Source organism: Macrotis lagotis, chromosome X, assembly GCF_037893015.1.
Source record: "Macrotis lagotis isolate mMagLag1 chromosome X, bilby.v1.9.chrom.fasta, whole genome shotgun sequence".
Lineage (NCBI taxonomy): Eukaryota > Metazoa > Chordata > Mammalia > Peramelemorphia > Peramelidae > Macrotis > Macrotis lagotis.
The window spans coordinates 91,035,282-91,055,155 of NC_133666.1; the positions used below are offsets into that span (position 1 = coordinate 91,035,282).

The 19,874-nt window shown below is 36.0% G+C and overlaps 1 pseudogene; it reads left to right on the forward strand.

Moving 5' to 3' along the window:
• The first annotated feature begins 2 nt into the window (after nt 1-2).
• On the forward strand, nt 3-16,129 carry LOC141498756 (trinucleotide repeat-containing gene 18 protein-like; annotated as a pseudogene).
• The last annotated feature ends 3,745 nt before the right edge of the window (nt 16,130-19,874 follow it).

Sequence of the window (19,874 nt, forward strand, 5' to 3'; positions counted from 1 at the left end):
TGATGATTCAGAGAAGCAGCAATAGCTGGTAGAGATTCTGAGAAAAATGTGAAAAATGTAGTAGCTTGGTGTCAGGAGATCCTGGAAGGAAGCAGAAATGGAAGCAATGGATCAAGTGTTCTGGAAAAAGGGAAAAGTGATGTTGCAACTTTGCAAATGACAAAAAGGGTCAATCCATGAGAACAACGAGGATGTAAATAAGGGAATTTAGAAAGCAAGGGGTAGACACCAAAATGGCAATGGGCTAAAGGTCAAGAAAAAGAAGAAGGCCAGTGACCAAGAATAGTTGTCAACTAAACTGAAGACCTTTTCCTCACCAAGCAAGACAAGCTAAAGTCATCCTACAGATTTTCAGACAGTTTTTGGGAAAAGCAGAAAAGCAATAGAGTTGGCATCAGGTATTTATCTTCCCATGACCCTCTGTTGGCATCAGGTACTTATCTTCCCATGACCCTCTGTTGAACAAGAAAGAGAAAAAATCCCTGAGCAGGGGCCTGAACCCTTTCCTACTTAACAAAGGTAAAAATAAATTCATTTCCAAAATGAAGTTGGAGATATGGCCAAAGGTCAGATGTCAACTGAAAGTTTACCACTCACCTGTGATATTAGAAATGAGCAGCTACTCCTATAATACAGATTTAGAGGCAGTTGATGAATCCCTGAGGGATGAGTCTCCATCCACCTTCAAGAAGAAAGCTTCCATTCTTTACAACTCAGTGGCCAAAAAGAGCAGCAAGTGGACTGGATTACTCAAACCATTCTTGGGGGTGTGTCTGCTACCCGAAGTCTCAAAGCTAAGCAGAACATAAGCAGAAGACAATCATTTGGTTTACTATTCCAAGAAGCCAAGGTCAGTTCTTCCATCAGTGACTTTTCTGTGGACTTATTTCATCAGGTTTACTATCGAAAAACAAAAATACCTTCGATGTTTTATAGAAGAAGGGAAAAAGAGGAGAGCATTACCAAGGCTGACCATCTTGGATGGCTGAAAGAAGGGCAGCCATCTTGTCTTTTCCCTTGGGCTTGCCCAATGCCTTTGGCAACATTACTTGCTTTATCAGCATTTTTATTTAATCTTGTATTTGTATCATTTTGATAATATTATTAGCTGACTCTTTTAGAACTTTTAATATAGACTGGTTTATAGTCTTCACATTTCTCCATTTCCTCCCTGCCTTCTCCTCATCCAGTTCCTTTACTTCTTTACTGACCACTGTCACCATGGTTTTTGTTTTTTGTTTAATGATTGGCATGGGTCATATAGACGATTACAGAGCAAATTTTTATAAATGGACTATATTATGGGGACATGTTAATTGATGTTTGTACTGGGATTTGGTGTACCAAGTTTTATTAAACATATTGACTTCATTTTTAAATTAAAAAAAATCCTAGGTTGATACAGCTTAAATGATTTATTCAAAGTAACAAAGTGAACAGTTATGGTGGAACATAAAATTTAAGAATCAGTATACTCTAAGCACTAGGACACTAAGTTGGTTTGCAATTATGTGACTTCTTTCTTACACCTATTTGTCATCTATGATCTCTTACCTTAACCCACATTTTGCTAGATTAATGATCCCTTCCTTCATTCCCTTTCTCATTAGTGTATAATGCTTAAGGAGATATTTAAAAAAGTGTGATAGAGTTTTTACATCATTAGCATATTATTATCTGTCATAATTATCTCAATTTCTGTTTAAAGGAAAAGAATGTTAGTTAACTCTCCAAGGAAGTATGATCTGTGATCTATGTTTTTGTTTTTGTTACTTTTTTATAGAGGAATCTATTTTCAGCTAAAATATTTGTTTCTCAACCTGTACAACAAGTGTTTCTGACAAAGGACCTATTTCTAAGATGTATAGAGAACTGAGTCAAATTTATAAAAAAAGTCATTTCCCAATTGACAAATGGTCAAAGGATATGCAAAGGCAATTCTTGAACAAGAAAATCAAAGTTATCTATAGTCACATGAAAAATTGCTGCAAACCACTCCAAATGCAAACTAAAGTATCTCTGAGGTACCACCACATAACTCTCAGATTGGCCAATAGGACCAGAAAGGATAATGATCAATGCAATGTTGGAGGTGATATTGGAAATCTGGGACACTAATGCATTATTGGAGGAGCTGTGAAGTGATGCCAACTTTCTGGAGAGCAATGTAAAAATGAACATATAATTTGATCCAGCGATACCACTACTGGGTTTGTATCCTGAAGAGAACATGAAAAAGGGTAAAAATTCCACATGTAAAAAATATTCATAGTTCTGTTTGTAATGGCATAAAATTGGAAATTGAGGGAATGCCCAACAATTGGGAATTACTGAACAAATTGTGGAATATTTATGTAATGGAATATTGTTGTTCCATAAGAAATAATGAGGGACAGAATTTCAGAAAAGCCTGGAAAGATTTGCATGAATTGATGCAGAGTGAGATGAGCAGAACCAGAAGAACATTATACACATTAATCAAACATGGGTTGATGAGGAACCATGGTTTTACTTGCTCATTCCATCAGTAAAATAATCAGGGACAATTGTATGGAATCTATGATGGAGAATACCATTTATATTCAGAGAAGGAACTTAGGATTATAAAGAAAGACCAAAGCATATTATCCTCAATTTTCATTTGATTTCTTTCAAGACAGTGGGGTTAAGTGACTTGACCAAGGTCACATGATCAGATCTGAGGCTGGATTTGAACTCAACTGAATTCTAGCTCCTAACTCCAGGGATGGAGTTCTATCCACTGTGCCACCTAGCTGCCCCTATCTTTAGTTTTTAAAAATGTCTTAATTATTATATAATTTTCATATTTCTGAAGTTTTCTTTCTTTCTTTTGGGTCTGATTCTTCTCTTATAACAAATTCAGTTTCTTTCTATGCTTATCATGGATGTAAATGTAAAACCTATATCAGATTGCTTTCTGTTGACAGGAGAGGGGAGGGAGAAAAAATCATGAAACTCAAAAACCTTGCAAAAAATGATTTTTAGAAACTACCATTGAATATAATTAAAAATGGAAAAAGGAAAAAGTCCTAAATACTCCAAAATATTCTTTTTTGTATTGGTAAAGAATTGGAAATTGAGGGGATGCCCATCAATTGGGGAATGGCTAAACAAGTTATGGTACATGAATACTATGGAATACTATGTTTCTATAAGAAACCATAAATGGCCAGACTCTAGAGAAGCATGGAAGGACTTAAGGGATCTGATGCTGAGTGAAAGGAGTAAAACCAAGAGAACAATGTACACATCAACAACAACATTGTGAGATGAACAACCTTGATAGAACCAGTTCTTCTCAGCAGTCCAGAGAGCTAGGGCACCTGTATTAGACTGGCCATTGACTATATTATTCCCATCCAAGGATGAAAAATAAAACAAAACAAAATACACAAAAAAATGCCAACCCTTCAGAATATGATGAACATTTTATAAAAATTATCTCCTATGTATGTCTTTCCCTTAATCCTAATTCTCCATACTGAAAATTACTAATGTTTATAATGTGTATCAAAATATGTATGTACAATGCTAATTGATTGTTCACCACTGCGGGAAAGGGGGTGGGAAAGGAGGGTGGAAGGAAATTTTGTAACTTAAAAATATACATGTGCATATTGATGAAAACAAATAGGTTTAAATGTAAAGACTAACAGGCTGCCTTCTGTGGGGAATGGGGGGAGAGAAGCAAGATTAGGGGGAAAATTGTAAAATTCAAAATAAATAAATATTTTTTTAAAAAAATCAAAAAAGGACTACTGGTAGGTTTTATAAAAAGCTGACTTTTGACATCAGATTATATGACTAAACCCAGCTTCACTTTTTTTTGCTAATATGACAATGCAATAAATTCATAATTTAAAAAAAATTAAGATACCTTTGCAATTAGTAAAACCAAATTTCTACATTAAATACTGTCATTCTTATTAGGAATCTTTCCTGCATTTCTCTTCCCTGCCCCAAGTCCTTTGCAAAACTAATAAACTGCAAAATAGTAACCTAAAATTTTGCTCAGTAATTTAAAGCATCTAAAATCATCAATTTTTTTTTTTGCACTCATCTTGGGAGATAAAGATTTCTACCCCACTCCTAATGTTAAAAACAAAAGCACATTCACTCAAAGAAGTATTACTCCAAGTTTCAGCTAGGAGTAAAATCTCAGCAGTCAAATCATGAAAACCCCTGAAAATGGGGGGGACCTAGAGTCTCTTAACGATAGAAGCACAATTTGTGCCACTATAATAAGAATTTAGGTAACAGTGAAAAAAAAAACTTTTTTGTTTCTAAATTGCTACATAACATAAACATTCTCAAATTTGTATATTACCTGAATACTAAATAATTTGACTTACTTAATTATAAAAAACACCTTAAAACTCAATAAACAAAATTAAGACGAGTTAGTGAAACAGGCATATAGTGTTAGGGGAGCTTTTTTGATGATTTTCTAGCAAAAAATTTTTCTGGTATTTGATTATTCACTACAGAAATGAAGCATCACTAAAAGACCTATTGTATTTTGGGGGGCATTGTTCCTCTATTTCTCCCTTTTATCAGGGTCCCCCTAATGCTACAAAATTATAGAGTACTATAAAATCCCCATTCACAGAACTGGATTTTTCCACAAAATTATTTGCCAGTATACATGTTACTGTCTCAATTACTGGCAAACTTATACGTAGTTGAGAAGGGAGTGGCTGCAGCATATATTTAAGCATCTCTATGGTTGCTCATGTCATTGACATGTGTACCTTTTCTAAAGACATGCCACTGCCAACTTCATTTCTAGTATTTTTTTTAAAATCTATTACATGAATATAAGTTTTGCATATCATTGAACATCCATCATTCATCCAAATACACTCTACTGATAAAGTGTATATTCAGGAGCAGAAATATTAAAGTAAAAACTAAATTAAAGCAAATTATAACTTTAGATCCTTCTAGTCCTTTCTTTCTTTTTTTCACTTAAAGATTTTATTTATTTTTAGTCTTACAATTTTTCCCCTAATCTTACTTCCCTCAACCCACCACCGACAGAAGGAAATTTGTCAGTCTTTATATTGTTTTCATGGTATACATTGATCCAAATTGAATGTGACGAGAAAGAAATCATATCTTTAAGGAAGAAACAGAAAGTAGAAGAGATAGCAAGATCAGACAATAAGATATCAGTTTTTATTTTTCTATATTAAAGGTAATAGTCCTTGGTCTTTGTTCAAACTCCACAATTCTTTCTCTGGTTACAGATGGTATTCTCCATTGCAGACAGCCCCAAATTGTCCCTGATTGTTGCACTGATGGAATGAGCGAGTCCATCAAGTTTGATCATCTCCCCCATGTTGCTGTTAGGGTATATAGTGTTTTTCTGGTTCTGCTCATCTCACTCAGCCTCAGTTCATACAAATCCCTCCAGGCTTCCCAGAATTCCCATCACACCTGGTTTCTAATAGAACAATAGTGATCGATGACATACATATACCATAGTTTGCTAAGCCATTCCCCAATTGAAAGACATTTACTTGATTTCCAATTCATTGCCACCACAAACAGGGCTGCTATGAATATTTTTGTACAAGTGATGCTTTTACTGTTTTTCATCATCTCTTCAGGGTATAGAACCCGTAGTGGTATTGCTGGAACAAAGGATATGCACATTTTTGTTTCCCTTTGGGTGTAATTCCAAATTGCTCTCCAGAAAGGTTGTATGAGTTCATAGCTCCAACAAAAATGTAATACTGTCCTAGATTACCCCCAACCCTTCCAAGAATGATCATTACCCTTTCTGGTCATATTGGCCAGTCTGAGAGGTGTGAGGTGGTACCTCAGAGAAGCTTTAATTTGTATTTCTCTAATAGGTAATTATTTTGAGAAATTTTTCATATGACAATGGATTGCTTTCATCTCCTCATCTGTAATTTGCCTTTGCATATCCTTTGGCCATTTGTCAATTGGGGAATGGCTTTTTAAAAAAATTTGACCCGGTTCTCTGTATATGTTAAAATGAGTTCTTTATCAGAAACAATTTTCAGAATTGTTTCCCAGTTTACTACATTTCTTTAGATCTTGTTTACAGTGGCTTTGTCTGTGCAAAAGCTTTTTAATGTAATGTAATCAAAATCATCTAGATTGTATTTACTGATGTTCTCCATCTCTTCCTTAGTCATAAACTGCTTCCCTTTCCATAGATCTGACAGGTAAACTACTCCTTGTTCTTCTAGTTTGCTTATAACATTGTTTTTTACATCTAAATCCTGCATCCATTTGGATCTTATTTTGGTATAGGGTGTGAGGTGTTGGTCTAATCTAAGTTTCTTCCATACTAACTTCCAATTTTCCCAGCAGTTTTTATTGAAGAGAGAGCTTTTACCCCAATATCTGGACTCTTTGGGTTTATCAAGCAGCAAACTGCTATAATTGTTTCCCACTCTTGCACCTAGTCTATTCTACTGGTTCACCACTCTATTTCTTAGCCAATACCAGACAGATTTGATGACTAATGCTTTATTGTTTTTTTAAGGTTTTTGCAAGGGAAACGGGGTTAAGTGGCTTGCACAAGGCTGCACAGCTAGTTAATTATAAAGTGTCTGAGTTCAGATTTTGAACTCAGAAACTCCTGACTCCAGGGCCTGTGCTCTATCCACTGTGACACCTAGCCACCCCGACTGATGCTTTATAATATAGTTTTAGATCAGGTAGGGCTAAGTCACCTTCTCTTGCATTTTTTTTCACTGAATACCTGGAAATTCTTGACTTTTTATTTATCCATATGAATTTACTTATAAAATTTTTTTGACTCATTAAAGTAATTTTTGGAATTTTGTTTGGTAGGGCACTAAACAGGTAGTTTACTTTTGGTAGACTTGCCATTTTTATTATATTAGTTTGACCTATCCATGAGCAGTTTATGTTTGCTCAGTTATTTAAATAATATTTAATTTGTGTGAGAAGTGTTTTGTAATTTTTTTTCAAAAAATTTCTGAGTCTGCCTTGCCAGTCTTGGGAGTCTATCTCAGGTATTTTACATTGTCTGAGGTTACTTTGAATGGGATTTCCTACTAGAGCTATTCCTTTGTCTGAAATAATATCCTTTCCATCTCTATATAAAGATGGCATATAAGATTCCCCTTGGTTAGAGAAACCTGCATCTAGCCTGTTGTATCTTACAAAAAATAAATGCCTCCTTTGTCCAGGAGATTGCACAGAGTAATCTCAAATTATCTTCTGTGTATCTTTCCCATATTACATAGTGCTTTTACTTCACAGAAAACAACTACTGCTTTGGAATATATATCTAAAATTTTCCCAATTCATATACAAAACTAGAAACTTCTATACATAAACTTGTTTATCTTCTAGCCGTCTTCAACATACAAATGTTTATTTGTGTCAAGGCAATTGGGTTAATTTATTTGTCCAAGGTCACACAGCTAAGCAATCAATAAGTATCTGAGGACTGATTTGAACTCAGGGCCTAATGCTCTATCCTCTGCACCACCTAGCTTTCCCCTAGGATACAAAATATTTTTTCAGAATTCTTTAAAAGCATTAGAACACCTTAGGTAGCTTTAAATTTCTAATATGCGTTTTTAATTTCAATATAACACAACAGCAATAAGAGTAACAGAGCAACACACAAATTACTAGATTGTACAAAGCAATCCTTCCATAATCACATTATTCATGAACTCACAGATCTATACCAGAAAGGGTCATACTTTTTCATATTTTCTTTATTGCCCTTCAAAGCAAACACATTAATCCCAGGCTTTAACAATATGGTATTTAAATAACATATTCACAATAGATAACTTAAATATTGCAAATATAATTTCTTTTCAGTTGCAAAAGAATTTCACATAACTGATAGATACATCTTAATTATCAATAAGTTACCTTACAATAGGGCCCACAATTGCAATTTGTTCAGAGCCCCCTATCAGCCATCTGTAGATACAGAGAGAAGTCCACATTTTTTACTTCTTTAAAATTAAAAATACATTTTTAATATACATCAATCATAAGAGTCTTAAACATCTCATTTCCCTCAGAACAAGAGCAAAATGAGTAATCCATGATCTTTACACTTTTGTCTCTTTACCCAGATTCTTAGAATCCAGTTTCATACATGATACATTTAAAAGCCCGATGCAATTACAACTAAACTTCCCAACAGTTTAGTTTGATAAAAAAAAAAAAAAAACTTTAGAGTACCTTATACAGAGAATCCAGCACTCACATTCCAAAAGCTCTATCCAAAATAAAATACAATTATTAGCATTACTAGGCTTAACAGTAAAACCAATTGGAGCTTTTTCCCAAAAGAAATCAGTAAACATCCCTGATAACCAAGGTACTTGTTTTCTTAGTAACACAACACCACTTTTCTTTAACCCAAATGTGTTACAGTAGAGTTTAAAATCCCAAACCACATAACTCCTTGAAATTGCTACAATGCTATTAAAATAGTTTAATCCCAAACTAATTTAAAAACCTAGGTTATTTAATTCCTCCCATTCTGTACAAATTTTGTTAGAATGTTACACTAGTATCTCTCTTTTAAAACCAGCATGCTTACCAAAAGTCTAGTTCAGAAACTTTAAAAAAAAAATGAGAGTCAATCACTCAGGCCACATGGCCAGCAGATATTCATTACCTCTGGAGGGGTCTCTTTCCCTTTAAGCCTTAAGAACTTGAGCTCTTCTATCTATCTCCACCCTCCCTCCACAGGTGGGTGGGACACTTAGGTAGACTCAGTCTAGGGTTCAAGTATTAACAAGATGGTGGATGGGATCAAGACCACTGTGTGTGAACTGACCACCCCCTTCCCCCACCCGGGGAGAAAGCATGGAATCTTTCCCAGACACTCATAAGTATATTAAAAAAAATCTTCCGTCCTAGAAATTCTCAGTCATTCCCTTAAAGGTTCTTTCTTCTCTTAAACTCTTTTAAAATCTCCCCAAACCACAGCATTTTATCTTTAAGAATCCCCCTCCTTCCCTCAACTCTACAAATCTAGCACAGCTACCACTGGCTCAGTGAGGGAAGGGCTGATTTTCACATGGGGGCCACTGTACAATACTTCCTTCTCCCCCCGCCTTCTGAAACTCCTTGGCCCAACTCCCAGCTATCCCTCTTTTAACAGTTAAGGCAGCAGGGCAGCAAGGTGGCTCAGTGGATAGAGTCCTGGTCCTGGAGTCAAGTCAGTAGAACCTGAGTTCAAATGCAGCCTCAGACATTTAATAATTACCTAGCTGTGTGGCATTGGGCAAGCCACTTAACCCCATTGCCTTGCAAAAACTAAAACAAACAAACAAACAAACAAACTTAAGCTGGGTCCTCAGACCCAGAAATGCCTAAAACAGACACTTACACAAGACAGGGTATAGAACACACACACACACACACACACACACACACACACACACACACACACACGCAAACTCCCTTGGGAACATTCAAACTCACTCACACAGAACTAGATCCAATAACCTTCCTTCTTTCCGGCTTCCTTGGCTTCCAGCTAGCAGCCACGAGGCTCTCTTGCCCCCCAACCCTGGAGGCAGCCTTCACCCTTTAAGATTTTGGGGAAATTCCTGGAGATGGAAACCAAATCCCCCTCCTTGGGGCACCCTTACATCCTCTGGTCTCTCCTTTAGGATAGCTCTCCCACATGGAGGACTTTTCGGCCAGTCCACAGAGGTTCTGGCTGTCTATGCCACCCTGGAAATCACCCATTTACCATGGTTCTACTTCCAGAACATTTTAATCACTCTTGGTTCCAAACCTGGGCCAATCTTCCCAGGAATCTCTGAGATATTTCCCCACTAAAGAATCCCAAGAAATTGGGCTTGAAATCAAGCTATTTGCATGCATTCTTTTCTTGTGTTCTTCCTGGAAAATACCAGGAAAAGAGATTTACATGAGCATCTCCAGACTAACCCCCAAATTGTTATAAATGGCTAGAGAATACTTAGTCCAGAGTGATTAAAATGGTTTTCATTAAGATATCTTAACAAGGGGCAGCTAGATGGTGCAGTGGATGGAGAACCAGCCCTGGAATCAGGAGTACCTGAATTCAAATTTGACCTTAGACACTTAATAATTACCTAGCTGTGTGGCCTTGAGCAGGTCACTTAACCCCATTGCTTTGCAAAAAATTTTAAAAAGATATCTTAACAAAATGGCACACCTCTTTCATGGTGGGAGAGAGGGGCCTCAAAGTGTTTTTGAGCTCATCCATAGCCTGAGCTCATTTTCTATTTCCCTAGGAGGTTTTGGATATAGAAACTTCAAGTTTGTCATCTTCTGAATCTTCCGTGGAACCAAAGTAATTTTTTTATGGTCAGATTCTTCTTTGTCTTTTATTTGTTCATTTCCTCAGCCTATGTCTAATTTCCCACACTTACAAGGATTTGGAGGGTTTTGGGGACTCCCCATTGGGACTTTAATTCCTCCAAGTTCTTTTTTTTAAGCATTTATGAAGTGTTTATTTTCTGTTAGACCCTAATGGCAAGTGCTTGGAAACAGGGAAAACGTGAATACAGTTCTTAGCCTCTTACATTCTAATGGGAAGATAATATCAATCAATCAATTAATTAATATTCATTTATATGATTGAACATGAATAACCTATATCTGATTGTTTACTGTTTTGGGGAGAGGAGAAGGGACAGAAGAGTAGAGGGAAGGATAAAATTTGTTAAAACTTGAGCGAAAATAGAAATATTATCTATTTAAAAATTAATAAACATATATTAAGCACCTTTGTGTCATATGAGTAACTAGGTCACTCAGTGGACATATTTCCAGGGTATGGAGTAATCTCAGTAGTTATCTTCCTGAGTTCAAATCTGGCCTCAGACAGTTACTAGATGAATGACAGTGGGCAAGTCACTTCACCCTGATTGCCTCAGTTTCTCCTCAGTTTCTTCATTTGTAAAATGAGCAGGAGAAAGAAATGGCAAACCACTTTTGAATCTTTACCAAGAAAATCCCATGGACAATTTTGGCTTTAAAAAAAATCGAAATCTCCTCTTCGAAGACAGAATTGATGTATGTATATGGAGGGGGGGAGTAGGTTAATGTTTTTATCCTGAGATAAATTTCTTCCTTTCTCATTCAAAATGACTTTCTTTTAAAAAGATTTCCTAAATCATTTTGCATTTATTGGGTTTTCCAATTATATGTAGAGAAAATTTTCAAGATTCATTTTTGTTGTTTTTTTCCCTCCCACTTGTCTCTCCCCCCATCCAACAATAATAAGAAATCTGATATAAATTATACATATACAATTGTGTAATACATATTTCCATATTGGTCATGCTGTGGGAGAAGAATCAGAACAAAAAGGGAAAACCTAAAACAGGGAAAAGCCAAAAACAGCCAAAAATTAAAAATATCAAGATAGTAAACTTTCATCTGTATTCAAATTTCATAGTTCTTTCTCTGGAAGAGTTTGACATTTTCCATCACAGGTCTTTTAGAATTATCTTTGATTGCTGTGTTGCTGAGGAGGACTATCTCCATCACTGCTGATCATTACACAATATTTTTGTTAAAGTGTACTGTTTTCTTGTTTCTGCTCACTTCAATTAGCATCATCTAAGTCTTTCCAGGTTTTTCAGAAATCTGCCTACTCATTGCTTTTTTTTGTTTTTTTAGGGTTTTGCAAGGCAATGGGGTTAAGTGACTTGCCAAAGGCCACACAGCTAGGTAATCATTAAATGTATGAGGTCAGGTTTAAACTCAGATCCTCCTGACTCCAGGGCCAGTGCTCTATTTACTGTGCCACCTAGCCACCCCTACTCATTGCTTATTATAGACTAATAATATTCCAAGATATTCATGTACCACAATTTTTTTGATTTGATAATGGAATTATATATATATATATATATATATATATGTATATATATATGTATACATATATATGTATTCTATTTGTTTTCAAATTATATACAGCAGTAGTTTCTATGTATCTTTTTGGTATGGTTTTGAATTTTACAATTTTTCCCCAACCTTCCATTCCATCCTCCTCATAGAATGCAGTCTAATAATCTTTATTGTTTCCATAATATATACATTGATCAAAATTGAATGTGTTGAAAGAAAAATCATATCCTTGAGGAAAAAATAAAATATTAGAGGTAGCAAAATAATGTAGTACATAAGGCAATTTTTTTTAATTGAAGGTAATAATCTATGGTCTTTGTTTAAACTCCAAAGTATTTTCTTAGCCTAGAGATGGTATTCTCCATCAAAGATACCCTAAAATTGTCCCTGATTATTGCACTAATGGAATTAGCAAGTTCATCAAGGTTGATCATCACCCCTTGTTATTGTTAGGGTGTACAATGTTGTTCTGGGTTTGCTTATCTCACTCAACATCTGTTCATGCAGGTCTTTCCAGGCTTCTCTGAAATCCCATACCTCTTGGTTTCTAATAGAACAATAATGTTCCATGATGTACATCTACCATAATTTTGTTCAGCCATTCCCCAATTGATGGATATTGACTCGATTTCCAATTCATCGCTACCACAAACAGAACTGCTAAGAATATTTTTGTACAAATGATGTTTTTAACCCATTTTCATGATCTCTTCAGGCATATAACACAACTTTTTTTTTACCATTTCCCAATTGATAGACATCCCTTCAGTCTTCAATTCTTTGCCACCCAAAGAGGAGCTGGTATGAATATTCTTCCTCTCCCCTTTTATTTTATTTTTATTTTTTTAAAGAGTTTATTTGAGTTTTACAATTTTTCTCCCAATCTTACCTCACCCCCCCCCCATGGAAAGCAATCTGTCAGTCTTTATTTTGTTTTCATGTTGTACATTGATCCAAATTGAGTGTGTTAAGAGAGAAATCATATTGCAGGGTTCTGGTTTTTAATCCACTCTGCTATTTGCTTACATTTTAAGGGAGAGTTCATTCCATTCACATTCAAAGTTATGATTACTAATTCTTTATTGCCCTCCATGCTATCTTCCCTCTGTTTGTATTTTTCCTCTTTCCCCCCTTTATCCATATTCCCCAGTATTTTGTTTCTGAATATCAACCCCTTCAGTGTGTTTGCCCTCCTATATCACCCCCTCCCCTTTCTTTCCCTTTTCCTTTTATCCCTTTTCCCTTCCCTTGCTTTTGTTAGTTCTCCCTTTCCCCCCTCCCCCTCATTTTCTCCATTCCCATTTCCCTTCTCACCTTTTAATACTTGAAAGGTTAGATTTTTTTAAGTTAACTAAGTATGCATAAGTTGACTTTAAGCCAAGTCTGATGAGAAGAAGATTCAGGTGTTTCTCATCTGCTCCCTTCTTCCCCTCTATTACCATAGGTATTTTATACCTCTTAATGTAAGGAGATTTACCCCATACAATACAATCCCCTCCATCCTCCTGTCTCCTTCCTGTCCTCCTTTTTAAGGAAGTAGTGTTTTGAAAAATCATTCTATCTAAGTCATAGGAAATTCTGAGTATCTGTCACTTCTAGCTAAGTACATTCTATCTAATAGAGTTAAAATTCTTGAGAGTTATTAGAGTCTTTCTCCCAAGTGGGGTTAAAGCCAGTTACTTCCCATTGGATAACAGTCTCACAGATAGGTCATGAATGTCCATCACTTATGGCTAGATATATTCTCTCTGTTAGAGTTACAATTCTCAAGATTTATGAGAATCTTTTCCCCCATGATGGAATATAGCAAGTTTCAATTTTATGGATAGTTGTTTTTTTTCTTTTACCATCCCCCCCTTTATTTTACCTTTTCATGTGTCTCTTGAACCTCCTGTTTGATGTCCAAGTTTTCTATTTAGCTCTGGACTTTTCATCAGTAATTTTTGGAATTCTTCCATTTCATTCAATGTCCATCTTTTTCCCTAGAAGAGAAGGCTCAGGTTTGCAGCATAGTGGATTCTTGGCTGCATTCCAAGCTCCCTTGCTCTTCAAAATATCTTGTTCCAGGCCCTTCGATCCCTTAATGTTGATGCAGCCAGCTCCTGTGTAATCTGTACTGTGGCTCCTTGATATTTAAATTGTTTCCTTCTGGCTGCTTGCAGGATTTTCTCTTTTATCTAATAGTTCTGGTATTTGGCCACAACATTCCTTGGTGTTTTCATTTTAGGATCTTTTTCTGGAGAGGATGGATGTATTCTTTCAGTAACTACTTTACCCTCTGGTTCCATGATATCAGGGCAGTTTTCCACTAGATCCTGTTATATTAAGTCCAGGCTCTTTTTCTCTTCAATGTGTTCAGGCAGTCCAATAATTTTCAGGTTGCTCCTCCTTGAACTTTTCTCGAGGTCAGTGGTTTTGCTTATGAGGTATTTTACATTTTCTTCTATTTTTTCTAGTTTTTGATTTTGTTTAACTGCCTCTTTCTGTCTCATGGAGTCATTAATTTCTTCAGACTCCATTTTTTTTTAGAGAGGAGTTTTCTTCATTTACCTTTTGCAATTCCTTTTCCAATCAGTCAATTCTACTTTTGAAAGAGCTTTCCATTTGACCAATTGAGGTTTTGAGAGAATTATTTTTTTTTTCATTTGCCCAGTTGAGGATCTGAGAGATTTATTCTCATTTTGTATTTGTCCGATTGTATTTTCTAAGGATTCTTTTTCTTGGTGCAAGGTATTAATCTTTTCTTGGGTTTCTTTTGCCAGATTTTCCAATTGATTTTTAAACTCCTTCCTTATTTCTTTAAGGGAGTCTTTGTGTACTGGAGACCAGATCACATTCTCCTCAAAGGTTCTAGGTCTCTTTGAGTTAGGGTATTTTCCTTTTCAAGAATTTTTCTATGGATCCTCCTTTCTGCTGACCCTTCGTCATTTTGCTAAGATATTGAATTGGGGAGGAGCTGATTCACAGGGTTTTGGTGTTGGAATCACTTAGAGGCTTTACTCATTGAGTGCAATTTCTCAGGCTGGCCAGTAGGAGGTGCTGGTTGCTTTCTCTGGCTTGTCTGTGATCTTGATTGAGGCCTTCTCCCTTAGCTTTGAAGGGAGGGATTGAAGCTATTGAATCCTTTAGCCTTCAATCAATGGTGGGCTTTACCCTGGGGTGAGGTCATTCCTCTCCCTATTGTCAGCTGGGCTGGTTCTTCTGCTCACACACCTGTGCCTGAGGCAGAAGTAGTCTGCAATTGCTTGTTCTGGGAAGGGGTCTCAGCTTCAATGGAGGCATGGACTCAGAGTTTCTCAGACCTGAGAAGCCCAGGGATGGTGTCTGTAGCTCATCTGCACCAGTGCCTCTATTCTCTACTTGACTCAAGCCCCTGCGGTCTAGCCCCACTGCTGATCCAGCAGGTCCATCTCTCGGGCCCTCAGACTCCCTGGCTCCAATTCAGCTGCTAATCTGACTGATCCAGGGCTGATCCGCCATTTGCTCCCAGACTCACCCAACCAAACTCACCCAAAGCTGCAGAAGACACATCCTGATGTAAATATTCTTTCTCCTGGCTTTTCTTTCTTGGTTTTGTGCGTCAGATTTCTGTTAAGAGGTTTGTTTCATATGATAAATGGGGAAAGATCAGTAGACCTTCCAACTGTGCCTGTCTACTCTCTGCCATCTTGGCCAAAAGTCCAATTCCTCCAAGTTCTTATGAGAGGTTCTGACTACTTTATTGCCTGTATGTTGATATGTGGATGACCACAGGAGCTCCCCTCTGCCCTTGAACTGTGAAGAGAGTCCATGCTTAGCTATGGTAGTATGGAAGCCCAAACTTCAACCTGGATTTGGTTATGGGCAAAACTAGCAGATTCTAGTCTGACCTAGTCAGAAGAGAGGGATGTCTGTAGCCCCCCTGACCCCCTTATCATGTGTGGACTTTGCTCTCAATGTGTAGACTGGCTTCCCTGATTCTTGCTGTAAGTTCTCACTGTAGGACTGCTCTGAGGTTGGAGCTCACTCCGCACTCACTGTGGTGTGGCAAAGTTCTTTCATCACCCCCATCAAGCTGTTCCCAGTGATCCCAGGGCCAGGAGGTCTGGAAGCCATCCCATCTGCTATTGACCCAGGCTTCCCCAGGGATCTAGGTACTCTGCCCAGCTACACTGCACTGTGCTGCAGCTGCAACTGTGCTAGCAGCAGCTTTTTCCAGCCCCCGTCCGAGTGAAACAGACCTTTTTGGAGGAACTTCTAAGTTGTCTTGGACTGGGAAATTTTATCAGTCTTTCTGTGGGTTCTGCCCCTCTAAATTTTGGCTAGAGTCATAATTTGACAGCTTTTGGAGTTTTTTGAGGAAGGAGATTCCAGGAAATCCTGTCTTCACACCACCATCTTCTGTTATGACTTCTTTAAGTTTCATGTATTACATTTTTCTTGCTAGTGATTTGTCCATGTATTAACCACGAACCATGAAACTGTCAAGCACCTCTGGGAGAATGTCATATTTATCATCTGCCAATTTAGAAAGTAATTTTACCAGAAAGATTCAATTATTTAGCAGGAAGAAGTCCTTAAAATCACCTGCAATTACCAAAAGAATTTAAAAACAAAACACCTATTTTTATTTCCTTTTTAAATTTTATTTATTTATACATTGCTAAAATAGTCTTGTAAGAGTAAATAACATCCCTCCTCCTCCCCACAAAACAGGAAAAAAAAGTTACAAAAAATAAAGTGAGGGAAAAAAGAAAATTGAACTTCAGTCTGTGTTCAGGTACTATCAACTCTGTCTCTGGGAGGTATCACTTTTTTTTAATCATAAGACTATAAGAGAAGTTGCTTCAATATTTTTTCACCCACTGTTGCTATTGCCAATTGTTAAATACAGAACACTTTAGGCCTTTTGGACTATTAATTTCTCAAAGTCAACCTTGAGAATATGTTGATTTTTTTGCTTGAAGATGTTTAACCTTCCTTCCAGCATTACCGTCTCAGTCTTTACTGCTGCTGAAGTATAAAGGAATTATAGGAATATGAACAGGAAAGACTAGTTAAAATGGGAGAGTAGCAGGAAAAAATACAAACAACCTTGCCCCCTCAATTTAACCTCAAAAACATAGAAAATGCATCAGACTGCATAGTCAATAGGAAATACAAGAACAAATTAAGAGTGAGTCATTTTCTCATTCAGATGAGAACAGGTCAGGTCAGACAAAGAGGTCTGGGGGCAATGGAGAAAGGTTCTAATCATTAGGTAACCATGTGGACCTTTCTAAGAGGAAGTTCAGTGAGACCCTATACATAGCTATATACCAGGCCTGAGGCCTATTCAGACCTTGTTTAAGTAGAAAAGTCATGGTCCCATTGAAAGCTCTTTGCTTTCTACTCAGGGCTACATCACATAATCAAGAAGGGACCTGTGCTCAGGAGTGATAGTCTAAAGCAAAAAGTCTTCATGGGCTTAGACACGAATCCTCATCAAGGAACATGTACAGAAACAAGCAGTATCTGTGATGCCCTGTTCCCATCAGCAGGTCAGGTTCAGAGATCCATTGCCCAATTGTTCCTAGAGACTGTTACTGAATAACTAAAGCAAGAACGTCAAACTTAAGGTGATCCTAAAGTTCCAACATACTGAACCTATCAGTCTTTCCAGCTCTCTGATAGTGGGATGAGTTCTTAGGAGTTGAATTAGATTGAAACCTCCAAAACTCAGATGAGTAAATTCCATACCTTAGGCCCACAGACTGCTAATCAGAATTATTCAAATAAGAAAGATTTGAGAATAAGGAAAATTTGCTGGTGCTATCCCTGATATATTGGAATAATATGCTTCTCAAAACCACAAGAAGGCAACAACAGGAACAAAAAAAACACAAACATGTCCCAGATATTCTCTCCACAAGTCCAGAGCCCCATGCACTAATAAAAAGTTCAACAACCTGATGAAGGGTCAGAAGAATGAGAGAACAAAAAAGAATCCCACCGGAAAAATCAAGTAACAAACTTAGAATAAATGAATGACTTCAAAACATCTATAAAGAAAGCTTCAAAAATTAAAAAAAAAATGACAAATGGAATTTAAATAGTTCAACTTGGCATACTTCAGTTCTTTAATCTTTTTTTTCAGTTGTGTCTGACTCTTGATAACCCCTTTTAGGTTTTCTTGATAAAGATATTTACTTCTGAAAGTCATTTTACATATGAAGAAACTGAAGCAAATGGTATCAGTAACTTACATTAGATCACAAAGCTACTAAGTATCCGTGAGTAGATTTCATTTCCAATTCCTGCACTCTATCTGCTATATCATATAACTATTTGTAAATTTCCTAATAGAGTTGAAAAAAATCACAATTAAGTTTTTCTTTCATAATGATCCCTATCTCTTCTTTGTTCATAAACTGTTCCCCTTTTCCATAGATCTTACAGTTAAATGATTTTTTGTTCTCCTAATTGATTTACAATATTACCTTTTGTGTTTAAATCCTCAAACTATTTCACCCTTTCCTTGGTATAAGTTATGAGATGGTGGTTTATGCCTAGTTTTCTTCATACTATCTTTCAGTTTTCTTTTTATTGAAGAATGATATTTTAACCCAGTAACTGGAATCTTTGGATCTATTGAACAGGAAATTACTATAGTCATTTATTACTGTCTCTTTTGCATATTATCTATTCCAGTAATGCACCACAGTTTTGATGACTGATACTTAACACATAATTTTAGATTGGTATGGCTAGGCCACCTTCCTTTGTACTTTTTTTCATTAGTTGCTTTCTTGATATTCTTGAATTTGATCATAATATATAATTCAAATTCCTACAGAATCTCAGTATTTAGATAGCAGAATGGATTAAAAAACAGAATCCTATAATATGTTGCTTCCAAGAGGTGCATTTGAAGCAGAGAAATACACACAGGGTAAAGGTCAAAGGTTGGTTCAAAATATATTAAGCTTCTGCTGAAATTAATAAAAAATCAGGGATAGTGATCCTGATCTCAGATGAAGCAAAAGCAAAAATTGATCTATTAAAACGGATAAGGAAGTAAACTACATCTTTGTAGAAAGCAAAGTAAACTACATCTTTGTAGAAAGCAAAGAAGCTATATCATTATTAAACATGTATACATTTAGATGTATAGCATCCACATTCCTAGAGGAAAAGTTGAATTATAAGGGGACACAGAGAGAACCTCCCTCTCTCAGACTAGATAAAATTAGCATAAAGTAAAAAAGAAGGAACTGAAGAAAGTGAATAAAATTTTAGAAAACTTAGATATGATATACCTCTGGAGAAAACTTAATAGGGATAGAAAAGAATATACGTTTTTCTCTGCAGCACATGATACCCATACCAAAACTGACCATGTATTAGGGCATAAAAACCTTATAATCAAATGCAGAAAGGCAGAAATTATATATGCATACATTTTAGATCATTATGCAATAAAATTATATGTATTAAAGGGTCATGGAAAGATAAATCAAGTGTTAACTGGAAACTAACTTAATTTTAAAGAATGAATCAAACAACAAATCATAGAAATAATCAATAATTTCATCCAAGAAAATGATAACAATTAGATATCATACCAAAATTTGTGGGATGCATCCAGGCATTTTTAGGGGAAATTTTATATCTCTAAATGGTCATATAAATAAAATAGAGAAAGAAGAGATAAATGAATTGGGTATACAATTAAAAAAAGCTAGAAAAAGAACAAATTAATGATCCCCAATTAAATACCAAATTAGAAATACTGAAAATCAAAGGAGAGATTAATAAAACTGAAAGCAAGAAAATCATTTATCTAATAAAAAACAATTAAGAGTTGGTTTATGAAAAAATAGATAAGCCTTTAGATAATATGATTTTTTTAAAAAAGTACACAGGATAACCAAATTACCAGTATCAAAAATAAAAAAGGTGAACTAACCTCCAATGAGGAGGATGTTACAAAAGATAGT